The sequence below is a fragment of the Typopeltis vanoorti genome, chromosome 12 (genome assembly GCF_054136105.1).
Source record: "Typopeltis vanoorti isolate ZY-2024b chromosome 12, IOZ_Tvanoo_1.0, whole genome shotgun sequence".
Lineage (NCBI taxonomy): Eukaryota > Metazoa > Arthropoda > Arachnida > Uropygi > Thelyphonidae > Typopeltis > Typopeltis vanoorti.
In genome coordinates this window covers 67,195,156-67,220,568 of record NC_143560.1, presented here as the reverse complement: position 1 = coordinate 67,220,568, position 25,413 = coordinate 67,195,156, and the positions used below count along the sequence as shown (strand labels likewise).

At 35.2% G+C, this 25,413-nt stretch overlaps 1 long non-coding RNA gene across 2 annotated transcripts in view; it reads right to left on the bottom strand.

Annotated features, from left to right (window-relative positions):
• Positions 1 to 2,730: 2,730 nt before the first annotated feature.
• Positions 2,731 to 25,413, bottom strand: part of LOC150100861 (uncharacterized) — a 72,423-nt gene continuing 49,740 nt past the window's right edge. For both annotated transcript variants that reach the window (XR_016549178.1, XR_016549177.1), the window contains 2 exons: positions 11,357 to 11,475; positions 2,731 to 3,147 (listed from right to left, as the gene is read on the bottom strand). This is a non-coding gene — a long non-coding RNA (uncharacterized LOC150100861). The remainder of the gene's footprint in view (positions 3,148 to 11,356; positions 11,476 to 25,413) is intronic.

The following is a 25,413-nucleotide window of genomic DNA, read 5'->3' as shown; positions in this document are numbered from 1 at the left end:
AACATTTCAGACAAATAGAATGTGTTCCAGATGTTTGCCCTCATAGAAAGCAAGGAAGACACATGAGAGCAGATTTTTGGTTATAACAGCAAAACGTAATCGCTGAACTACAGCAGGTCAGCTTGCAAGTCATCTTCATTCAAGCATAGGTACGCAGATATCTTGACAAAGTGTGGCAAGACGTCTGTGATAAGTAGGCCTATAAGCTTAAAAGACTGTTGGCTGCATCCCTTCATCCACAGCTCATGTTTCCAGTGGTGTTGGACAGGATACCAATGGGCTAATGTTGCAGATGATAGTCATTTTTGTCTTTCCTCTGATTATAGATGACAGTTGATCTGGCATAAAAGTGGTACTGCTTGTCATTACAAGAATATTCTTGAAAGGGATAGCTATGGCAGGGCTGTGGTCTTGGTGTGGGAAGGCATTATGCTTAACATCCTTAGAAATTTGTAACTTTTGCCAGAAATGTATTGCAATGTAATTTATAGGAAATTTAAAACACATTTTTTGTATAATATAATTTATTAGTATGCTGGAAACAAATTAATGTCCATGTTTAGCTATAGTCATGAAAATTTTTTCATATACTGTGAAAATACAGTCCATCCTCAGCTTTTGGACACCAGTGTATATAGCTATATTCAGTCTTCCAAAAGCTATCCTTTCTTAAAACCCAAGTGTATTTATAACAAGGAAGTCTGTCTTGGAACAGTTTTCAGCTTATATGTATAATAATGTTAAGCTGCCTATTAGCTCTAACATCATTGCTTTCTTCGCTTTCTGAACTTCTTCGAGAACACCAAATGTTTGCTTATACTGCAAAGCTAGGAGCAAACAATCCAAATGCCTTTAAAGAATTAAGTTCTGAGGGGAGGGGTCAGAGGTATGGAACACAATGGTGTAGAACTAACAGGTAGGCTAACATTATTATATATTAATAGCACTAAGCTGCCTAACCAACAAATCCAGGAACAAACAGCACAGTACCCTTGAAGATTAAGTTAAGGGAGAAGGAAGTTGGAGACTTTCCTTCATCTATATATACACATCGGTTTTAAGAAAGGACAGTTTATAGTTTACTGAATATAGCAATAAAAAGCTTGATTCTCTATAATAATCAAAAAAAAAAAAAGTGGGGGAAGGAGTTAGGAAAGGTATATATATATATACATGACGTGTTTGACAGTGTTAGCCAGCAGGTAGTCCAGTGATTTTTTTGGTATTCATTTACCCAGCATATAACGGATACTACATTCATGGGCAGAGAATAGACATCCTTCTTATTTTTTTAAAAAAAAAAGGTAATACTAAAAGAGTTAATGAAACAGACATTTAAAGATTTTATTCATTAAAAATGTTTTGTGTGAAAATTCTTAAAATTTGCCAATTCTTCCTCCCTCCCTCCAAAAAAATTGTAATCATTCAACAATATTTGTCACTTACCTGCCTCAAAAACATCTGAACCTTCTCCTAATATAATTAGAATAACACTGCCTTGTTCATGTTCAGAAGCATTTCTTAAAATTATTTAATTACTCTGGATTTAGAGAAAGATGTTGGAAGTTTATTTTGCACTTGGTTAGACTATAATAAATTTAGTTTAATTCTTTATCCAAGTGTAAGCAAACAAAGTTTGTGCCTGAAAATATCTTCAGGACTGAGGTAAGGTGGTACATCCCTTTGCAACTCGTAGCAAAGGTGGACCAAGCTTCGAGTAGGCCAAGCTTCAGGCAATTCATAGCAAGCTCCTTTGCTACAAGTTGCCAAGGGATGTACCACCTTACCTCAGTCCTGAAGATATTTTCAGGCACAAACTTTGTTTGCTTACACTTGGATAAAGGATTAAACTAAATTCATTATAGTCTAACCAAGTGCAAAATAAACTTCCAACATCTTTCTCTAAATCCAGAGTAATTTAATAATAAGGTGGTACACTGGTTGGCAACGTGTATAGGTAAGTATGACTTTCCATTGCTTCTGCCTTGGTATCACCACTCTGGGCCTGCCTCCCACTGACGAGACCTCAATAAAGGTCGAAACCGGTCTGGGTAGTGGTAGTGGCCCTTCCCTTAATGCACAGCGGTAAACATGTCCACAAGGAGATGTGCTTTGCATTATGGGAGATACTGAGACAAGGAGTGATGAGATCTTGGTCCACCTTTGCTACGAGTTGCCAAGGGATGTACCACCTTACCTCAGTCCTGAAAATATTTTAAGGCGCAAATTTTGTTTCCTTACACTTGGATAAAGGATTAAACTAAATTTATTATAATCTAACCAAGTGCAAAATAAACTTCCAATATCTTTGATAATACCAGAACAGTTTGTGAAATGTCAGTTTTTATTTCAGAAACATCAACATGAATCATTAAAACAGCTACGGAAGTCTGAATATGGAAAAGGAAAATTAGCAGGTTTAATCGTTGACTGGCTTCACAAAATGAAAGATGATCTTTTTTAAACAAATGAGAGTGATCTGAGTGCAGGGAATTAATGAAGTCTCCCTTTTAATAAAAGTCTTGTCCAGGTAGTTTTCACAAGACACCAGTAATGTATGTGTAAAATATTTCAACATAAGCATGTTTATTTTTTTAAAAAAGGTAAACATTTTGAGTTATGTGCTGTTATTTCTCACAATATATAAACATAATGACCAACTCGGGAAAATATGTAAAGCTATATACCCAACCAATACTTATTAGCAATGATTAACTTTTATGAAATCAATAACACAGAAATATGTTTTTATTTGGAAATCAACTAATATACATATCGGTATATTAGTTGATCTGTTGTAATCTACACTCCAAGTAAATAATCTAAAATGATTGTTCGAAGCACTGTTTTCAAACGATAGAGTTTTCGAAGCATTTTTACTTTTTCTCCTTTACTGAGGAAAAGTAGAAATCGTTTTGGAGAGTTAGGTACACGAAACGCAACGACGTTCACTTCAGCTCCACTTGAATGTGAGGAGTTATTACCTAGGTTGTTTTTTTTGATCAATTGCTGTTGCTGATCCTAAATCAGTATCTGAAGATATATTGCTGCATGAGGGACCATTTGTTTCTCAAATGCTAAGTTGATCATCCTGTGGTGTGGAAACTTTCAACGTTTTCTTTGTTCACTGTGGTGTTTCTTGATGATCTGAACAAAAGAAAAGTAGCTATCAGCATCACATTTAGAGACATAATGCAACATATAGTAATCCACAATTTACAGTTTTCTTATATCAACCCCATTCACAAACCTTAACACATCAGTGTTAAATGGGCCAAAGTGTAGATTTGCAAGCCAGGTTGTATGGGTGGAGAGCATTTCCAGTTGTCCAATTAACAAACTGTGGATTTGAATTGCACAAACTGTGACACAGATGTGTTCAAATACCTTTTAAATGGCAGATTAATTTTAATGTCCCAAAAGAGATAAATAAACTTCTTATTGAAGGCTGGAAGTGAATTAAAAAAAAAAAAGAATTTAAAAAAAAAAGTGCATGTTTGATCTCTGTAGAGCAGGGTTTCTACATGATGTCAACACTTAGTTCACCCAGTATACTATGCACTAAGTTTGCAGTCTTTCTTTGATTGATTTATCATAAAAAAATAAGCCAGGAATCTCACTCTAAAGAACAAACATGATGTGTCAATTAAATTCAGGATCAAGTATTCGTTTTACAGGGCAATGATCTGACGATGGGCTATGAAACTAATTCACCATATGCAATCAAAAATTGAAACAAGGCATCAAGTATAAATACAGAACTATCATAATAAATGAGGTCAGCATGCACCTTACTCTTACATCTTTAATTATTTTTTTTATCAAAGTACAATTAAATGTATATGATTACTAGCGAGTTTGGAAAATGCACACTGAAATCAATGAATAAATGACATTGGAAAGGGCTTAAATGGCAGATGCAAAGCTGCAGAGAGTTATGAGAAGTAGAGCAGAAGTGTTAGTTTTGCAAAAAGTCCTAAATAGACTGTCTGAATAGGCAAGTGCGTGTGGGGATGTCAGTTTAATGTTGCACAGTGTAAGGTTTTAAAATTTGAGAAGCAAAGATGGGATGCAGAGTACAGGATTAGTGGTGATATTTTAGATGAGGTGGAGGAGATGAAAGAATTGGTGGATAGACACCTGAGATGTCGTGGACATATTTGCTAAAATTGTGAGGACAACATAGTGAATTATGAGAATGATGTGGAGAATACTGATGTGTAGAGATAAGAATGTTTTGATTCCACTGTACAAGGTTTTGATCAGGCCACATGTGCACACATTTGGTCACCAGATTTTCAAAAGAATGATAAGATGTTGAAGAGGATCCAGAGATGACTAAGTTGGTTTTTGGTCTCTGAAATGTGGAATATGAGAACAGATTGAGAGAATGCAAATTACAGAGCCTAATGGATAAAAATTAAGAGGGGAGACATTATCGAGACATATAAGTTGGTAAGGGGTGAGCTGAGATATATCACAGAATATCTGGAGATGGGGAGAATGAGAGGCCATCTCTGGATGTTGTATAACATGGGTGTGAGCATGGGGTTGAGGAGTATATTTTTTGCTGGAATGCGCTGCCTAAGAGTCTGGGGACAGTGAATGCATTTAAATCCAGGTATGATGAGCTGTGCATGTGAGAGGAGAACCTCCTGTGATGAATCTTTTGACTCCATGGAGGTCTGCTGATGATGATCATAATAACAATAATATAAATGAATCAGTCAATGTTTTCTTCATAGTTTGCCAGTCACTCCGAGTTTTCATTCTTGTTTTAAAACTCTTGTATTTTTTTTTTTTTTCTTGAACAACATTTATATAGTTTAACGTACAGTTCATCTCTAAAGGCTGCTCATTTAAAACATTCGTGAAATTTATGAAATCAAAATACAGGAAGTGTATTAAGGATACAATACTTGAACAAATAAAAATTGCAATAACAAATATCTATATTAAGGTAAAAGAACCTGGAGTTCAGCAGATTAATCTACATGCTCCCATTAAATAACTGACTTACTGTTTTGATACTGTAATAAACAGATTTATTTTGGACAAATGATAATGCCACATCTATTTTAAATATATTTATTAATAAATATTCTTGAAACAAATATTGCTAGAAAATAATTTTCCTTCAGTTTATGTACACACACATGCACACAGGGTTTCCATAATTAAAGAGGAGGTGTCGAGCCCTGCAGCAAAAAATGTACTTGACGAAATTCAACAAAACTTGGTGTACACTCTGGAACATGGGGTTTTTATTTACAGAAGATAAAAAATAGTAATAGACGATAAATAGTAAGGGGCTTAAGGGTCAAAACTGTATAACTGAGAGGAGACCTCGACATAGCCTTTAAAGGAATGCAGAGAACCGACTAGGGATTCTGACCTAATGTTCAATCCTCACCTTCTCATGGTGCACCCTGTTGGGTATCTACCTGGATACTGAACGAACAAGGATGGGCTGGCAATTTGGGATTTAGCCGACCAAACTGTATTCTTATTGGCTTAAACCAATATAGAAAATAATGTCAGCTCATTGCTTTATGCGGACGATGTTATCCTACTAAATAAATCCGCTACAAGTTTGCAAGATTCCCTGACTAAATTGAATAACTGTTGTAATAGATATGGTATGAAGGATCAGCATTAAAAAGACAAAGACAATGAAAAGAGGTAGAATGGTTGAAAATGTCACCTGTGTTGTGAATGGGGAACCTGTGGAACAAGTAAAACATTTCAGCTATTTAGGCACGATTTTCACTGAAGATGGTAAATTAAATATGGAAATAGACAGCAGAATCAACAAAGCTGGTATGGTAGGCAGTCAATTGAATAAATTCATATGGAATAAGAGAGAAATTAGTCAGCACACTACATTAGCTGTATACAAGACAGTGTTCAAACCAGTTTTAACTTATGGATCTGAGAGCTGGGTCAGAAGTAAAACACTTGACCAAAGACTAGAAACTGCAGATATAAGAGTCCTGAGAAAGATTAGAGGCATGAACAGATGGCATCAATGGCAATATCATATTAAAAACGAGGATATTAGGAAAGAACTTGACATTGTCAGCTTCCAGGAATGCGTTAGCAGAACTAATCTCAGGTGGTATGGTCACTTAAACAGAATGGGCGAAGAAAGATTAGCAAAACAAGTGTCCTCTGCCAGGTTGGCAGGAAAATGACCCAGAGGAAGACCAAGATATAGGTGGATTGATACGGTACAAAGTGCTTTAGACGATAGAAATATAAGATCTGATAATGTTGGAATCTTGACAAGTAACAGACTGATTTGCAGGAAAATTGTAGATAGGAAGTTAGTAATGATGTATATTTTTCATGTAGTACTATCATATCCTGTACACCCCCTTGAGGGTACATGTCAGGAATTTGATGATGATAATGATGATGAAAAAATAGTATAAAATTCTGCCACCAGGGAACATTTGGAACTATAAGCAGAGGTAGTTTGAGATTAATTAAACTGTAATGGCTAGAAGAGACAAATCATTTTTCGTGTTTGTATAACTTACAGATGTGGTACAATATGTCCTCCTTTAAGATGTTCTAAGAACTGCATTCTGTGAATGACATTTTCTACAGCAATAGACCTGCACTGATTTGCCTCACATGTTGCATTATTCTGTCTTTCAAGGTTGCTAAATCAGGAACATGTCCTTCATACACCATGCATTTCAGATGGCTCCACAACCAAAAGTCAGAGGGGTTGAGATAGGCAAACGAGGTGGCCATGCTGTGGGAAATGTACTACTAATCATTCTGTGTTCTGTGAAGTGTTTTCGTAACATTCACTGTACCGACAATCCAATGCGAGATGGTGCTCCATCCTGCATGTTCAATGAAACAAACTCGACTTGACATCTTCTAAATGATGCAGCAAAAAACCACAATCACACTGTGACTTTTGGCGAGTGTAAAGGGGTCTGATGGAACATAGGAGGATTTTTCACAGCCAAATGCAGCAATTGGGTGAGTTAACTGTTCAAATAAACATGTGCCTCATCACTCCACAAGATCTTTCATGGCCATGCATCATCCACCTCCATTCGAGCTAAGAACATCGGGCAAACTGCAGTTGAGTTTCTGCATCACCATGAAGCAAAGTTTCAGTATGGAAGATCTTCTAGAGGAAAAACTACAACATTTGATGCAGGATTTCCACACAATTGAGAATGGCATGTCCGGTTGCCTTGAATTGCCTGAGCGCTGCTGGACCCATGTGGGTTCCACAATGGCAGTTGCAACTTTGTCAACTAGTTGAGGAATAATTTATTTGCATCCTCGTCCTGGCCTCACTGCTAAAGATCTACTATTTTCAAATTATTAAATCATTTTCTAAGATTTGTTATTGTCACTGGACTTTTTTTTCATATCCCAAATGCTGGAATTCTTGAAGTACGGTATTTGTGTTACACCTTTGTGGACAGTAAAGCTTGAAAAGCAACACACATTCCAGTAAGGTGAGATCCATAGCACTTCAATCTTATCAGAATAATGCAAATCCATATCCACCAACTTGTCAGTAGAAACAGAGAGATTATGCAAACATCAAGTGATTCAAGCGCCAAGCAAAATTTTGTACTTTTTTTTTTTTTTCTGCAAATCAAAATCTCAAGTTCTAGAGTGTACTTACATCAAGTTTGGTTGAATTTTGTCCATTACATTTTTTTGCTACAGGGCTCTGAACAGCTCCTCTTTAATTATGGCCACTCTGTATGTATGCATGTATTTATTTGAAATTTCTTCTTCTTCTTCTTCCTTTCCAGGCTTATAGGCCAAGTGGCCTGTTCCGGACTCAATTCCATCTTTTTAAGGGTCTTCCTCTGCATCGAGTACCTTTTGGGTGGTAATTTAGAATTTGTTTAGGAATTCTGCTTATATTCATTCTTAGTATGAATTATTTGAAATTTGAAAAACAAATAAGGTCTTTGCCTTACACATGGTAAGACAGCAATGATCTATATGTATGACATTGTGAAGAAAATGAATTCAACCTGATATCAAAACTGCAGATGTTAATCTCGCCTCTTTATTTGATTCAGATGTTATGTTCTTAAATAAATCGAGAACAAATCTTCAAGACTAATTAAACTGAATAACTGATTTTAAAAAATTGGCATGAAGATTCAGCAATAAAAAAAAAACAGGAAACAAACGATGAAATTAGGTGCTATTCTCAATAGCAAACGTATAAAAGAAGTAAAATATTTCAACCATTTAGATACTTGTCATGTTTTAGTAATGATAGCAAATTAAATTTGTGGGGAACCACGTGAATAGATTTATGAAAAAGGAGAGAAATCATTCAAAACACTAAACTGCTCAAATTTATTTTAACTTACAGATCTAAAAATTGTAGAAATAAAACATCTGACCAGAAACTAGAAACAACATATGTAAGTTCTGAGAAAAATTAAAAGAGCAAAGAATTTCGTATCAATGGTAGTATCAATGGTAGAATTTTATTATGGAGTAAGATATATGAAACAAACTCGACATTGGTATAGTCATTTAAACAGAATGGGACAGGAAAGGTTAGAAGAACAGGTGTTATAACAGAGCAGCAGGAAAAAGACCCAGGAGAAGGCCATGATTTGAATGGACTGATGCAGTTAACTGAAAGAAAAGATATAATACAGGGTGGCCATAAAATAACTTTCCCTCTTTGGAGGCATCTGTAGCTAAAACCAATAAACGGAATGAGACCAAATTTTATATTAAGACTTTTGAACGAGATGATTTCAGCAAAAAAAAGTATTTAGTACCAAAAGTCACCAATAGGGAAAATTTTAGTGCTGGCAGAGCCGTACGCAGTCAAATATTTGCAGTAAACGCAGGTAAAAAGGATTATGCAAATTTTACTGTGCGTATATGACAGCTGACAGCAGCGCCCCCAATTCCACTTAAAAAAGGGGATTGGAAACGTTCAGGTAGTTATTCGAATGACTGACGAATTGTGCTCAATATGCATCCTACCTTGCCTCAGCATGCTTTACTTGTTGTTTTACCTTAAACAGTGCAATGCCATAGCAGCCCTTTGGAAATTTTGAAGGCTTCAGAACCTGCGTACAGGTCCTATGTCAGCTGTAGCACTAAGAGCTATGAATAAGAAGTTTGAAGAAACTGGATCACTAGGAGTTACACCTGGCAGAGGACGGAAAGCAGTGCAAGAAGAGACAGTAACAGACGTTGCTACTGTGGTGTTTGACGACACAGGGACCAGTACTTGTCCCTGTGTCGTCGAACACAAGAAAGGTCAGCACACTGAAAATCATGTATGTGGTGCAGGGGACCCTGATTCTGATGAATAAAACATTATTTTCTGTGAGTTCAATTATTAAATTAATTTCTGTCTCTCGCAAGTTGTTTTAGTTTAATTATTATTATTATTATCATTGTAATGCGCCACATATCCAGCTGGAATGAGTGATGTGGCTTTCACTTACACCATCGAAATGTTATTATTCCATTTTATCTGCCTTTAATGTAATTATCCACTTGTTTTCGGCTCCGCCAGCACTAAAATTTCACCTATCGGCGACTTTTGGTACTAAATCTTTTTTCGTGGAAATCATCTCCTCATGCCTTCAAAATCTCAATATAAAATTTGGTCTCATTCCGTTTATTAGTTTTAGCTAAAGAGGGAAAGTTATTTTATGGCCACCCTATATAATAGTGGAGTTGTGAAAAATAACATATTAATTTGTAGGAACATTTTGGTAGGAAGCTAATGAAAATGCAAACTTAATAATGTAGTATCACAGTACTGTATAAAGGTGACTGGAATGCATGAAATTCCAATCACCATTCATCATCATCAATTTCCTAACCTTAGTATATGCCCTTTCTTGATCAACAAAACATAATACATATTCATTATAATCCATGATTTCTCAATTATCTGTAAAAGCAAAAGTGCTCATGATAATCCTTATTTGGCTTAAATGCAAATTGTTTTTCTCTCTTAGTTTTTTTTTCTCTTCAGTTTTTTTAAGTCTCTTCTCTTGTATGATTGCATAAATCCCATCTGTAAACACTCAGCAGGGAAATTCATCTATCTCACACTAAGTTATATTTTCTTAGTTTGTACATTGATATAATCATAAATCTACTCTCATTTGGAATGCTTAATTTCAGATGGAACTCACATGGTTCTGACAAGTACTTTTGAATTATGCACCTGACCATTTCTGGTCAAATATTTTCTACTCCAGCTGCCTCGATTAATGATTTGGTTATTATTAATTTCACTTGCCTTACTGTGTTTTATCTCCAATTATCATTACAGCGAAGAATATAAGTGTATGGTAAAGAACAATTGTGTATTTAGGCTTAAGTGCTGATTATAGCTCATATTATGGAATGAAGAATGGGTTAATGGAATGAAGAAATGAATAGAAGGTTTAATGGTTCCAGTATTTCATCTCTGTCACAGATATCATCTGATACACAATATAAGAATGGTAATACACACACACACACACACACACACACAAAAAAAAAATAAGTTGAAGATGTTAGACCACAAGACTAAAGTCCTAAGAGGAGCATCCTCTGAGGTTCTAGTAGATAGCCTGGGCTGTTGAGCAGGAGGTCTAAGAATTACTGTTTCTCTAATCTTAGGAAGTTTCACATAACCATGTTTATTGAAGTTTGGTTAGTTTTTTAAATCTGATGCTGATTAAAAAAAAAAAAAGCATTCATGTTTGTATTTACTGTGATGATATATAGTTGTTTACCCATTTGATTTTGTGCAAAGTAACATCAGGTAAACCTGAATGACCATAACTGAAGTTTGGTTAGTTTTTTTAACTAATCAAACATAACAAGTATATTCTTCACAGTGAATGTTGGAAGATCTTCCAATTTGTCCATAATATGACAAGGTTTGTGTGTGTGTTATTACAATCCTTATACTGTATTCCAGATGAGGTCTCTGTGATAGAGAAAGGTTTCAACCTTTAATTCATTTTTTTGTGCTGTCTTCATTCCATTACACAATAATATGTGGTAAAAAAATATGATACATAAAATATAAGTAATCATTATTTTTGCATCTAAAATTCTGTTTTTACTTTCTTTTTATTACAATATTAATGAAATAAGACAATCATAGGCATTCCACTGAAATTATAATCCCTAAGTGTTGCATTAACAATAGGAATTTTTACCTCCTTTTACAGATAAAACTACTAATTTCATTTATTGCTGATTAAATAATTTAAATGCATGATCTTTTTTTCAGAACTGCTCCTATACGAAAGAGGAATCAAAGCAATTAGAAATTCTCATACAAGACTACTATAATAGTTACGAGCATTCTTACCTACACATAGAGCATGATTTTTTCATCACTATTATCTCCGCAGTGGTTAACACCATCACATGTTAAATCTTGTGATATGCAAAAACTATTCAAAGAGCGAAATTCTTGGCATCCAACAGCTGAAAAAAATGTCAATGCAGTTAATGCTTAATTTAAGAAAAATATATAATACTTTGAGCTAAAGCTATAGAATAACTTCCTGTTTTTTTTTTCAATGAAAAAAAAATCTTTTTTTTTTATTTTTTATTTTTTTTTTTTAGATGGGAGGGGAGAAGACTGTTCCAAAAGACAAAAATAGATGGGATGAAGGAGGAGGCAGTGAAGTTGATTTGGTGAGTTTCAAGATGAACTGTAAAGAGGGTTGTGGTTAGCAGTGGCACTTGTTTTAATGAGTTTGGAGCAAAGTGAAGGAATAATAATGACCAATTAAGCAGAGCATAGTCCATGAAAGTATCTGTAGAAGTGGCAAGGCAGAAACTGAACATCTGTGTGTGAGAGAGGGATCATTAATTAGTTGGAATGCCCTCTTCTGGAAAGAATTGAGCAATCTTAGAGAGGATTTTGGCACCACACCAAATATGGGAGCAAAATTCCATGGTTGGGTGGATTTGGGCTTTGTATAGAGTTAGCAGCTGTGAAGATATGAAGTAGTGTCTTGTGCCAAAAAGTACACTAAGTTTTTTAGCAGCTGCAGAAGCTATAGTTGAAATATGGTTGTGCCAGGAAAGATGGGAGGTGTAAGTCAGTCGAAGAAGAGAAATCTGATCGTGTTTGAAAATCTCAGTATTACTGAGGGTGATAGGGAGGAATATGAGCTCTTTCTTGGGAGAGACAGACAGGACTAAGTTTTGGTGGCACCGAAGTTTACAAGGTTGTCCTTGCCCCACTGGGATATAGCTAGGAGATATGAGTTTAGATCATGGTCATGGTAGATCTTGAGGATTCTAATACTTGAGTACTATTAGTACTCAAGTATTAGAATACTCAAGTACTCCTTGTCATACAAGGTAGAGATGCAAGAGGGAAATGGAGTCAGTGGTTTTGAGGCAGTACGGTGTGAGATAGAGGTGAATAGAATCAAATACTTGGTGGGATGTTGTTATAGACCTGGTAATGTGGATGGTGGTGATAGTGAAATGTATAGTCAAATAAGCCAAGCAAATAAGAAAAGGGTGATCATTATGGGTGATTTTAATTATGGCAATATAGACTGGAATGAAGAGATAGCAACTGGAAGTAAAGAAAATGAGTTTCTTGAGTTTTTGAGGGATAACTACCTCAGACAGTATGTAACAGACGGCACAAGAGGATTAAGGGTCTTGGATTTGGTCATCTCATCGGAGGATGTAATTATCAATGAGGTATCAAATCATCCACCAATTGGTGAAAGTGACCATGAGGTGATTACTTGGGTGGTTGCCAGCAGTGCAAGGACCCCTGTGAAAAAAGGGTATACGTGGAACTACAAGGGGGGGAGCTCAGGAGACAGCTTGCAGGTGTAGCATGGAATGAGGAGTTAGCTGGGAAAGAGATCAATGCAGCTTGGGGGATTTTCAAAAATATTTAGTGGATGCAATGTCTAAATCTATACCACGGGTGAGAAGGTTAAATAAGTTAGGTGTGAGATGGATGAATAAAGAGATTAAGCATGCAATACAGAGAAAAAGGGCATTGTGGAGGCAGCATAAGAGAAGTGGAAGTAACCAATTTCATGAGTTCTACAAAGACCAGGCAAGGAGAGTGACTTGGTTGGTGAGAGTAGCTAAAGAGAGGTATGAACAGCAGTTAGTTAATGAAGCTAAAAAGAATCCTAGGGAGTTCTTTCGATATGTAGCCAGCAAAAGAAAGAATGATTATGGAAGGATGAGATTGATTGGAGGAAATGGTATAAAGACAGCTGTTGCAGAATGTGTGGTGGAGATACTTAATGAGCAGTTCATAAAGATCTTTCAATCTTGTGAATGTGACTTCATGGAGAGATTAAGAGCAGTTGATGATGGGGAGGAGAGACTGACTAAGTGAGCAAGAGGTGTTTGGGGAGTTGAGTAAACTAGATGTAAATAAGGCTGTGGGACTTGATAATATATCACCGCGTATTCTGAAGGAATGTGCCAGAGAGTTGACACCTGCCTTGACATATTTTTTTAATACGAGTCTTGCACTTGGTCAAGTCCCTAAAGAGTGGAAGGAGGGCAAGATTGTGCCACTTCATAAAGGAGGTGATCGAACTCAAGCATCAAACTATAGGCCTATCTCGGTGTCAGGTGTTGTGGTTAAGTTGTTGGAGAAGCTTGTGAGAACTGGGATCCAGAGTTGGGTTGACAGCAATGGTATAATCTTTGATGGACAGCATGGATTTGCTAAAGGGAGGTCGTGTTTTAGTAATCTACTTACTTATTACAATAAAGTGACTGCTTCCTTGGACGGAGGAGAGGGATGCACAGTGGTATACTTGGATTTTGCAAAAGCTTTTGATAGAGTACCTCATGATAAGTTGATAGTCAAACTAGAGCAGATGGGGTTGGATATTAGATTAGTGCATTGGATTGGAGACTGGCTATCTGATAGGTATCAACAAGTTGTGTATGGGAGTGCAATATCCAGGAAAAGGAAGGTCACTAGTGGAGTGGCTCAGGGATCTGTTTTAGGGCCATTACTATTTAATTTGTATATTAATGATATTGGCGAAGATTTGGATGGAGATATTCAGTTGTTTGCAGATGATGCAGAGTTGGGACGAACCATAAAGAGTAGTGAAGATGTTGTGGCCTTGCAAGAAGACTTGAATAAATTGAGTGATTGGGCAAGCAAATGGGGATGTGAGTTCAATGTTGCAAAATGTAAGGTTTTAAAATTTGGAAAACAAAGATGGGATGCAGAATTTATGCTTGGTGAGAATATATTGTTGGAAGTAGAGGAAATAAGAGATCTGGGAGTGATAGTGGATAAGGATCTAAAATTTAGGGGACACATCGCCAAAATTGTGAAGACAACACAAAGACTTCTGGGAATGATGAGGAGGACACTGACGTGTAGAAGTAGGGAGATTCTTGTTCCATTGTATAAGGCTTTGATTAGGCCACACATGGACTATTGTGCCCAGATTTGGTCACCTGGTTTTCAGAAGGATGAAGAGATGTTGGAAAGGGTCCAAAGGCGACTGACTAAGGTAGTTTCTGACCTCTGGAATGTCGAGTATGAGGAAAGATTGAAAAGATGTAATTTGCAGAGTCTAGTGGAGAGAAGGAAGAGGGGAGATATGATAGAGACCTACAAGTTGGTAAGGGGTTGTTATAGGATCAATGGTGGAGAAGTTCTACAGAGAATAGTGGGAGATCAGGGGAGAACCAGAGGTCATACCTGGAACTGTATAAAGAGGGTGTGAGTAGGGGAGTGAGAGGCAGGTTTTTTTCGTGCAGAGTTGTGAATGATTGGAATGCCTTGCCTGAGAGTGTGGTGTCTGCAAGGAGTTTGAATGTGTTTAAGACCCAGTATGATGAGATGTGTGTGAGATAAAAGGACCTCCTAGATGAGTCTTTGACTCCATGAGGTCTTGTTTAATAATAATAATTTGACTATTATAGGTTAGTCAAATGACAAGGCGGAATGGAGTGTATTGTCTTCAGCAAAGCTATGGATAAGATTGAAAGTCTGAGAGAGCAGGTCATTTATATACAAACAGAAGAGAATGGTTAATTAACAGAACCCTGAGGACCCGTGGACATCCTTTCTGGATGTCCATGGGTCACACAGCACAGCAAACACAGCAGCAGGGCATTGGATCCCAGCGATTGTGGTCTGGAAAAAAAAATTGTAAAAAAGATTCAGGAGACGTAAAGCAAAGAATGTGGAAAGAAAAGTAAGGAAAAAGAGGAAGAATGAAACAGGTCAGTACCATCACTGGGAGGTCCCCTCCACAAAGAGGTGTCCCACATGCAGGGGACCAAAGAGGCACATCATTGTCAAGATGTCAGTAAGGATGAAGGTATAAAAATTTCACAGTGGATGCACTCATGGCTTCAGAAATCCTTGCCATAGGAGAGTTATTGTAGGCAAGTGGAAAGTGAATTTTCAGCCTTATTCTAATTGCATTCAAAATGCGTCATCTTATTTTTCCTTGCAAAATTTACATATTATTTCATTTTAAAACATCATCTCATTCAAGTTATTTGATCCCAGGTGGCCACCCAATTAATATAATAAAGAAATTTAATTATTTTCAACCAAGAGATAGTATCTTATATAATCAATTAAGTTAATTACTTCACAGATTGTTTGCTCCTCCAAAAAAAAAAGTTAGTTTGAACAGAGACATGCTCAAAGATATCTTGTAGCTGTTTCCAAAATGTGAAGTAATTTCTATCTATGACAACAGGTCACACTATTTATCTATCACCCTTGTTATAAACTAAAACAAACCTACCCTGCTTTGCAGATTAATTTTGAAATAGTCAAGTATTCTCAAACATTTTATTTTGCATAACTTACAAGTCATCACCATTCTTATAAAAATCAGATACCTTAAATAAAAAAATTTAACAACAGAGAGTTTCATTTATATCACTACCAATTGTAATTATCCCAACACCCTCTTTAACCCTTAAGTAGGTATGCAGTTGTAATGCAGTATGGGCATATGCTTATTTTCACAGTTTACAATGTGAATTAACTTGGTGTAATTATATATTGTAAGTCCATGTGGTTAGCCGAGTGGTTATACGCTCCGCAACCATATGCCTGGGAAAGGGGTGTCCTGCATTCGATTCTTGTCGCTGACGTGAGGAGCTAAGGATCTTTCTCAGACATAGCCAAGTTAGCCGGTCTTGGGCATGGACTGCAGGGTTTTCTCCCCAGTTTATATGGGGTTTTTCCTCCCGCAAAGCAGGCAAGAGTCTTAAGAACACAACGCTTCACAGACAATTACACATGCTTGAGCATGGGGGTAACGACCTGCCTCGTAGTGAGTTATGAAACCCAAAAAATGGGAGGCCAAGGCCCTACATAGGGATGTAGTGTCAAAGAAGAAGAATTATATAGTGAAACATAAATGATGAAAAGGTTTTTTAATAGTGTTATTTAAGAACATTATTTATTGTAAAAACAATTATCTTGCAAGAGTCGAAGACCAGATCACATTATTGACATTGCATGATGAAAAGTAAGTCTGGTTCCATTCCAATTGTTGACCATTTTCTGTTGTTTTCATAAACTTATTTATCCTTCCTATTGAATTATTTTATGGATATTTGATATAAATTCACCCTTTATTATGAACAATAAATTAAAGGAAATGAATGCAAACAACACCTTTTAGTTTCATGAAGTGCAAAACTGAAGGCAGAAGTCAGGGAACAGAATATACTAAAAACGCTGCAGAAAAGAGTTCTGTTAAAAAGAAATCAGGGTGTGTGCTTTCAATGCAGATGGCTCAAGGAATTTGACTGGTGTCTACAAAGACCAAGCTGCATTTTGTAACACAAAAATATCCTTGAATGCTGACAGAAATTCAAGATTACTACAAAGTTTTTAATGCCTTTTTAAAGTCTCATCATGAGACTTCAATTCTCACAAAAAAATGCTGTGACATAGATGTAGTTAAAAATCATCTAGGAAACCAACCTCTAGCTGCTTTCCTAAAGAAGGATGGATTCTAAAATGTTTCAATGCCTGAAGTGTCATTTTTAATATAGCCTATTATAAAGCTAAATTCAATACATCATTTGCTGACTTCAAAAACTTACATGCCTGGTACATGAACAGTATCAAAATGCCATGAATTGTAAAGAATTTTTCAGTTACTGCTGATGTTGTTAAAGAAAAATTAATTAAGGAAATCAGACATTCCATTTGTGAGCCATATTCTAGATGCTGATTCAGATATTTCAAATGAGGAGAAACTCATCATTATATGAGATGCATAGATAAAAATCAGAAGTAACATTTGCTTACCTAATTCCTCTCAAACTCAGCTGCAGTGTACTTTGATAGATGAGAGAGTGAAATGAACAAGTTCTTCTTGTCATGGAAAAACCACTAATTAATTAGCAGATAGTGGAACAGAAGTAATATGTAACATGTTGAAAGTTTTTTTTTTCACTTGGTTAAATTATAAATTAAAGATGCTAAGAAATTATATTCTTAGTTTAATCCTTTATCTAAGTGTAAGCAAACAAAGTTTGCATGTGAAGTATCTTCACGACTGGGCTACTTGTATGTAGAGGCTAATGGCTTAACATTAATTGCTAAGTATCCCATAATGCAATGCACACACATCCTTTAGGGGGGGTGTAATGCTATGCATAATGAGAAGCACCACTACCCAGGCTGGTTTCAATCTTTAATGATATCTCATCAGTGGGAGCCAGACACTTACTTTGCTTATACTTAGACAACGATTAAACCAAAAATATAATTGCTTGGCATCTTTAATTTATAGTTTAACCAAGGGAAAAAACTTTCATCATCTATCTCTTATCCAGAGTAATTTAATAATAAGGTGATAAACCTTTTCACTACTGTATATGGGAAATACACGACTCCTGTATTACTTCAACTTTGGTATCCCTTCTGGATCTGACTTCCACTGATGAGACTGCAGAGTTCAAAAGCGATCTTTTAAGGTCATTCAGTGAGATTAAGAGTGATATTGATAATCATTTGGAGTTTTTCAAGAGGTATCCCTTCACTCTTTAAAATGCCTCAATAAAGGTTGAAACCAGCCTGGATAGTGGCCCTTCCCATAATGCAGATCTTTATACAACCCTAAAGGATGTGTGTTTTGCATTATGGGATACTAAGGCAAATGATGTGAAGTCATTAGCTTCTATATACAAGTAGCCCAGTCATAAAGATACTTCAAACTGTTTGCTTACACTTGGACAAAGGATTAAACCAAAATATAATTTCTTAGCATTTTTAATTTATAACATGCTTGGGAAAAAAAACACAGTAGCTAAATTAAAAAGAGATATGTAGATCTTACAAATTATTGCACATAATTTGAATCTGGTTGTTCTAGATTCTATTATTAGACATATATCCATTTGTTGAAACAGCGGTAAATACATTATGGTGCAAAAAACAGTAACAATAACTACAACAATATATGCAGTACAGATAAAGTTCAGTACTTTTTTTGGAAAAAATTCAAAGGACATTCCCATGGACGAGGTGCATCATGCCATGTAACAAATCACATCTTTGTAGCTGGCATAAATTGGATGAATATGATGCTGCCAAGTCGGTGCAATTGTGCCTAGGTGAAATGGCTATGTGAGGGAACTGAAGGAGATTGAGAGCCATTGTGATAAGATGCCATGTTACAGGCCTATCTGTACAGCAAATTGTTGATAAATTGGGCCATCCCAAGTCAACAATCAGCGATACCATACTGAGATGGAAGTGTTACAAGTGCTAATCACAATGGATGATCCAACACATTCACTAAACATGAATATAGGGTGCTATGAAGGATGATATGTAAAAACTGCCATTCATCAGACATGGTGAATGGCAGTTTTTAGAATGGAACATTAATCTATAAATTAAAGATACCAAGAAATTATATACTTGGTTTAATCCTTTATCTAAGTGTAAGCAAACAAAGTTTGCACCTGAAATATAATCAGGACTGGGGCAACTCCTATGTATAGAAGCTAATGACTTCACATCGCTTGCCTCGGTATCCAATAATGCAAAGCACATATCTTTACGGGTATGTATAATGCTATGAATTATGGGAAGGGTCACTACCCAGACTGGTTTCGACCTTTATTGAGGTCTCATCAGTGGGAGTCAGACCCAAAGGTGATACTAAGGTTGAATGCTGAAGTCATATTTTCACATACGAGTAGCCAAAAGATGTCACACCTTATTATTAAAATTCTCTGGATTAGAGATAGTTGTTGGAAGTTTTTCCACTTGGTTATACTATAAATTAAAGATACCAAGTATATAATTTCTTGGTATCTTTAATTTATAGTCTAACTAAGGGGGAAAAACTTGGAACATGAATCTGCAAAGAAACATTCTGAATCGAGGCTCACAACATTGGTTTCCATGGTAGGACTGCAATATGTAAGTCTCACATTACTCAAACCAACATGTAGTGTCATCTTCAAAGGTACAAAGAAGGTGTATAGTGGGACATGATAGCTTGGAAAGCTGAGTTATGGAGCAACAGATCACACTACACCCTATACTGAAAGATGGACAGCTGTGGATATGGCAGATGCCTGTGTTGGATTCTAATTATGTAGAAAATAGAATAAATGTTGTTTGATTCAGAATCCAACATGATTTTCCGTCATAGGAACTGTGTTTGTAGATATTATTTGTTGTAAATAACATAAATTATAATTGATATTATATAACTACCTTAATTATGTCAAATATTTAATTGCTTAATCAAAGAAATGTGTTAATGGTAAATAGATTCTGTATTAAATGTTATTAAGCTGTTTTATTTATTGTTTTGTCAATATTCTAAGAATTTATATTTGTGATTTAACTACGCATTTATTGAAATGCGATCATTCTATTTATTCCTTTTGTGAAAGCTTAATGTTATGTAATAACTCAATATAGTTGTATAGCGTAATGTAACTTTCGCGAGAATGTTTACGTCTATCGGTTGTCATGGAGACGCGTGAAAATAAACGGGCGCGTGTGAAGGGAGCGTTTGTGGAGAAGAGAGAAAAGAGATACGTAGTTGTAAGTGGAGAGTCGGAACGGAACTTTGGAACTATAAGGTAGCAAGGAAGTAAACTAAAGAAGTAGAAGTAATTAAAAGATTCCTAAGGATAGGAGTTGAGTAGATATTTTTTTATAAGTGAATCTTATAGTTGGCTGAAAGCAAAATCAGCCGTAGTAATAAAAGGAAATTATTGCCGTAATCGGATAATTAGAGAACTGGACATTCAAAGAAGAATACTGAATAAATCCAGTCAGTCTACAATTACGACTTATTTCTATACTACGAAAAAAGGAATTGTACGGAGTTAAACTAGTTGATGAATGAAAAATAAGAATAATTAATGTACCTTATAGTTTTTATCTGGAGTTTTGAAGCGCGATTAATAAGGCTTAGTTATAACCTTGGAGAATTTTTATAAATGTGTTTCGCAAGTATGATAAATACAAATTGAAAGTGTGCTCACAAAATATTGGAAGTACTGAAGATTATTTCTGGTAAGGACAGTCACATTAGTTTATTTCAGTGTATGAAGATTTAAGTATTAGTTCCGTTGCGCTGTTTGTAACATTAACTGTAGCTTACCATCGAGGCTGAGAGTTGAAACTATAGACATTGAAATGATATCTACCGTGGTTAGTGCCTGTTATGAGTTAATCGTAGAGTGTAGCTAAGAGATACATGGAAACTGAATAAATAAGAAATTCTATTGTAATAATTTGAGTAAAGAAACTTTGTGATTCTGAAACTGTGAATTTGTTTGAGAAAGTTTGAAAGATTGGATTAATATGAATGACTTGACTTGATATGCTAACTTGACTGGTTTGTCAGATTTAGAAGTGGAATTTATGTAATTGTTATATAACCATATATTAAATGTTTTGTTTGTTAATTTAAATATTGTGTTTGCCTGAATTTCTTTTTACTGCACCGTTCACAAAAATTCGGATCTAGCGGGAATCCCAGAAGGAAAGAAAATAAATACCATCGGCCTGAATGAGTGAAAAGACTGTTAACTAATTTTGAATTAATCTTACTAATTCATATAGACTTATCTAAGGATAGAGTGGCGCAGTATAATAGAAATTTCTCTACCCTTAGATCAGTGATTAATTTGCAATTAGTTTTCCTTATTTGATGAAAGTGACTTTTAGCAAGATGGCGGATTTAGAACATAACATGAAAATAGAACGTCACGACAAATGGCGCAGTCGGCAGGATGTGATTTAATTGATAGAAAGTAATTTAACAGCTGTAGATTAACAGATTTAACTTGGTAATAATAATTGTGAAATTGCTCCCTGAAAATTTAAAAGGTAAATTGAATAGATCACAATGAACTGGTTGTAATCAGAAATCAGGCAAAGATAAAGTTTTTTTTTGAAATTAAAGGATTATATTATTTGAATTAATACTCCATTTATCACAATGGCTGTTACTTCAATTTCCGAGATGGAAGACAGTGAATTTTTTAGAAGTGTGAATCCCCAACAAGTAGTTCCCCAATTTTCAGGAGAAGACTCTGATGATGTGTTATCTGTTTTTACTTATATTGAGAAACTTAGAGAAACAGCAAGTTGGACAGACTTTCAGTTGTTGGTATTACTTAGAAACAAACTAATTGGTAAAGCTAAAACATATTTTCTTTCATCTCCTGTACTTAAGGAAACATTTGAATACAAGAAGTTTAAGGAAGTCTTGCTATCTCAATTTTGTAAACGGAGGAGTGTTGGATCAAATTTGTGGAAACTACAGAGGATTATACAAAAGGACAAAGAATGTGTTGGTGACTTCTACAATCGATTACTAACTCTCTCTGAAAGTTTAAATGTATCCAATGAAGACAAACCTCATTTGGATTGGGCAGTTTATCAACAATTTAGACAAGGTGTCAGACAAGAACTGAGGGAGACAGCCTATAAGAAGAAGATAACCTCACTAGAGGAATGTCTTATAGCTGTCAAAGAAAAGGAACAGATGATTGGAGACCTTTGCCTTTCATCTAATATTGGCCTTGTAAACATAGTAGAAACAACTGATTGTTCCATAGGAGTAAATAAATCCTCAAAAGAGAGCAGAAAGAAAGAAGATGAAAGGAAAATCATTAGAGAGAATCCTATTGATCAAAACTGTATGTCCGACACAAAAGAACAAACCAACAAGAAATTATTCAAGGAAGTAAAAGACATTGTTCACCAGGAAGTAGAAAAATTGCAACAGCCAATGAAGAATAAATTAGATGAAGTAATGAAAAAATTGACAGAAATGACTGTAGGATTTCAAGAAAATTTCAATCCCACAGCAGAACATATTAGTAAAGTTGTCAAACTGGAGGTTGAGAAGCAAAATAAACCAATATTGGCTAAATTGGATAGAGTAGTGGAAGCCCTGGAGAATGTTCGACAGCAAATTCCCATTGATCCTCAAGCTCAGACAAGGAGAAAATTTCTCAGAGATGATGGAGATCCTCCCAAATGTTTTAATTGCAACAAGATTGGTCACATCGCTAGGAATTGCTACTTTAATAAAAGAAACTACTCTAACAGCAGAAGAAACTCTAATTTTGGACATATTTCTAACAGAACATATAATAAAGCTCAAAATTTCCCTAGATCAAGAGAATTAATGATGAAGGTTACAGGATGTGTCAAAGGTCATAATTGTAACATTCTATTTGACACAGGTTGTAATGCCTCAATCATCAGTAAGCATTATTTCCTAAAGTTAAAAGATAGATTATGGAAGGATGTCACCAATTTAAGGAGACCTGTAAGAATTTCCACTCTTTCTAATTCGAGATCTACAGCATATGAAAAAGTTCGTGCACAAATTTATATACCTGACATCAACCTCTGTGTATATCAAGATCTATTGATAGTCCCTTTCTCTCCTAGCTTAAATGCTCACATAATATTAGGAACAAATTTTATGGAGAAGCATCACTTCTCTTGTGACTTTTCCACAGGTCAAATATCCATATTGAATAGAAGAATACGTGTTAAAAAAAACATTAACTCTGAGTGCACAGGAACAAGGCAACTAACAAGAAGATTTTGTGTGCCTAATCAAGAAGAACAACCTGATAAGATGCAATCATCTATAGACAAACAAGCTGTGAAAAATACTGATTTAAGCTCTACTATACTTGATCAGCCTGTTATTCAACTTGACACTGACTTGACATCAAAACTTCAAGTATCTAATTCTGAGCAAGAGATTTGTACTGAGAATCAATTACCAGCTGAGATTAATTTTACTGAGATATCAGCTTTGCATATCAGAACTAAGAATATGAGAAGAGGAGACAATTATAAGGACTTAAATAATTACAGAAGGAAAACCACAAGAATCAGTCACCAAAATAGAAGTTATACTACAGTCAAATGTAATGACAGTAAGAATCTAAGTAAAGACCGAGAAGTTGTAGAAGATAGTACATGCGTTGTAGAAAACACAGCACGGAGTTTCATCCAAACAAGGTATAACCTAAGACCCCCCCCCAAAAAAAAAAAGGAGAGTAGTAGAAATCTGATTCCACCACCTAAAGTCTTAGAGTGAAAAATTTTTCTTTAAGGAAAAATTTTTCAGAGGAAGAGTAAGCCTTTGTTGGATTCTAATTATGTAGAAAATAGAATAAATGTTGTTTGATTCAGAATCCAACATGATTTTCCGTCATAGGAACTGTGTTTGTAGATATTATTTGTTGTAAATAACATAAATTATAATTGATATTATATAACTACCTTAATTATGTCAAATATTTAATTGCTTAATCAAAGAAATGTGTTAATGGTAAATAGATTCTGTATTAAATGTTATTAAGCTGTTTTATTTATTGTTTTGTCAATATTCTAAGAATTTATATTTGTGATTTAACTACGCATTTATTGAAATGCGATCATTCTATTTATTCCTTTTGTGAAAGCTTAATGTTATGTAATAACTCAATATAGTTGTATAGCGTAATGTAACTTTCGCGAGAATGTTTACGTCTATCGGTTGTCATGGAGACGCGTGAAAATAAACGGGCGCGTGTGAAGGGAGCGTTTGTGGAGAAGAGAGAAAAGAGATACGTAGTTGTAAGTGGAGAGTCGGAACGGAACTTTGGAACTATAAGGTAGCAAGGAAGTAAACTAAAGAAGTAGAAGTAATTAAAAGATTCCTAAGGATAGGAGTTGAGTAGATATTTTTTTATAAGTGAATCTTATAGTTGGCTGAAAGCAAAATCAGCCGTAGTAATAAAAGGAAATTATTGCCGTAATCGGATAATTAGAGAACTGGACATTCAAAGAAGAATACTGAATAAATCCAGTCAGTCTACAATTACGACTTATTTCTATACTACGAAAAAAGGAATTGTACGGAGTTAAACTAGTTGATGAATGAAAAATAAGAATAATTAATGTACCTTATAGTTTTTATCTGGAGTTTTGAAGCGCGATTAATAAGGCTTAGTTATAACCTTGGAGAATTTTTATAAATGTGTTTCGCAAGTATGATAAATACAAATTGAAAGTGTGCTCACAAAATATTGGAAGTACTGAAGATTATTTCTGGTAAGGACAGTCACATTAGTTTATTTCAGTGTATGAAGATTTAAGTATTAGTTCCGTTGCGCTGTTTGTAACATTAACTGTAGCTTACCATCGAGGCTGAGAGTTGAAACTATAGACATTGAAATGATATCTACCGTGGTTAGTGCCTGTTATGAGTTAATCGTAGAGTGTAGCTGAGAGATACATGGAAACTGAATAAATAAGAAATTCTATTGTAATAATTTGAGTAAAGAAACTTTGTGATTCTGAAACTGTGAATTTGTTTGAGAAAGTTTGAAAGATTGGATTAATATGAATGACTTGACTTGATATGCTAACTTGACTGGTTTGTCAGATTTAGAAGTGGAATTTATGTAATTGTTATATAACCATATATTAAATGTTTTGTTTGTTAATTTAAATATTGTGTTTGCCTGAATTTCTTTTTACTGCACCGTTCACAAAAATTCGGATCTAGCGGGAATCCCAGAAGGAAAGAAAATAAATACCATCGGCCTGAATGAGTGAAAAGACTGTTAACTAATTTTGAATTAATCTTACTAATTCATATAGACTTATCTAAGGATAGAGTGGCGCAGTATAATAGAAATTTCTCTACCCTTAGATCAGTGATTAATTTGCAATTAGTTTTCCTTATTTGATGAAAGTGACTTTTAGCAAGATGGCGGATTTAGAACATAACATGAAAATAGAACGTCACGACACCTGGTGAACATCTCTTACCAGAGTGCATAATCCCAACTATCAAATTTGTAGATGGTAGTGTGATGGTATGGTCCTGTTTTTCTTGGTTTGGCTTTGGACCTCTG